The following is a 1,744-nucleotide window of genomic DNA, read 5'->3' as shown; positions in this document are numbered from 1 at the left end:
CTGTTTATTTGTGTTATTGGTATGTGATATCTTGGTTAATATAATAGGACCTTTTAGTTATTGTATGGATGAAATACTCCATCTTCAGGCTGCTCCAGATCCAGGAGTGCTGTTTCAGGAGATTGGGAGACGGCCCTGTGACCACGACCAGGAACCGCTGCCAAACCAAACCCAGACCAGCCAAGAGCTGCCTGGTTATAGCACCTCTACCTTCTGAGCGTTTCTGTGTCACGGATCAGACTAACAGGAAGAGGCGGCAGAGCGGCAGTCAGGAGATCAGCGCCCATCCACCTCATGCAGAAGACCTGCCAAACGCCTCGTGAGGTCAGAATAGACTTACATTAAAGAAACTAGCCTCAGATTACAGGTGACTTGTTACTGAACAGTTTTAGATACTACAATGTGTTTTCTCTCAGAGACATTTTCGTAGATCTTATGTTACAGGAACATATGTGAAGGGTTCATTGTTGGAAGATGGATCTGCCCTGTGTTTGCTGGGACACGCAGATCTGATGGACTGCCAGTAAGACATTTCTTCTGTTATTCATTCAAGAAGCCTAAGAATTGAGAGATCAGTATATGTTATAGGAGCTTGTTCTGCCTACAGGTTGCCATCAAATATGTATCTAAAGTCACGCCGCAGAGGAGACTGGTTGTGAGTGAATCTGTTCTGCTTTCTCATTGGTTTGAACACATCTGATATAACGCAGCATTTGTCCCTTCAGGAAGGATACGGTCGGCTGCCGCTGGAGGTAACATGACTGGCATCGCCCATTGCCCAATGTCCTGCAGCTCGTGGAGTGGTTTGACAGTCCCGCCAATACATCATGATCTCGGAGCGCCTGCCTTGCCAAGATCTCCAGAGCTTTGTGAGGAGAACGGCTACCTGGATGAGAAGCCTCCGGCAAAGAGTGCTGCTGCAGCTCATCAGCGCGGCGGAAACACTGCGGCGAGCCGCTGAGTCCGCAATCGACGCCAAGCCCAGAACCCGCCGATTTCCACGACCTCACATGAAGTCGCTGCCGGGATTCTGGCTGTGGAGACCTAGTAAAGGACTCGGCCTACAGATGGTTTTCAGGTAGTTTTATCGTTACAGCAGGAAAGATCTTCACATCACTCTGTGGATGTGTTTGTACGTAGATGATGATCAAACAAAGAGGAAGCGCTGAAAGATATTTTGGACTGGCCTTCTGTTGTTGCTGTGTCTCTCAGCATCTCCCAGTACGCCCGAATGGTTCGGTCAGCCGCTATCATGCAGGACCTGCCACTGTTTGGTCAGTCGCACTCTCTATAAAATCCTGTGCTGGTGGTTGCCCTTCAGGTCACACGGAGTCACCTCCAAAAGCATACTGGGCGCCCCTCAAAGTTGTCTACAGGCAACAGACAAACTTCTGGGTGACGTTTGTTGTTTTTTGTGTTGCAGAACACAAGTGCTGTGTTGTGTGTAACAGAGTGCCGCCAGTTGACAGCCGTGTCCAGCAGCGGCGCAGATCGCTCCACTAGATGACACATTTTGAGCTCCACCCCTGGTTAAACTGAACAGGTGGACAATGACTTTACAGAAATCACAATCACTCGCGGTCTTTGGTTGGGTTGTATGGTCAGGATCAGTCTAGATAATGCTTGAATGATTTGTACTGACACAGAAACTTATAAATACTTCTCTGGCACCAAAGAAAGAGGAGAAGAACATCGCTTTCTCTCTCCTCTCTTCAGGTCTGTGAGGAGCTCTGTGTAGATGCTG

Source organism: Puntigrus tetrazona, chromosome 1, assembly GCF_018831695.1.
Source record: "Puntigrus tetrazona isolate hp1 chromosome 1, ASM1883169v1, whole genome shotgun sequence".
In the NCBI taxonomy this organism is placed as follows: domain Eukaryota; kingdom Metazoa; phylum Chordata; class Actinopteri; order Cypriniformes; family Cyprinidae; genus Puntigrus; species Puntigrus tetrazona.
Note: the sequence above shows the minus strand (reverse complement) of the source record.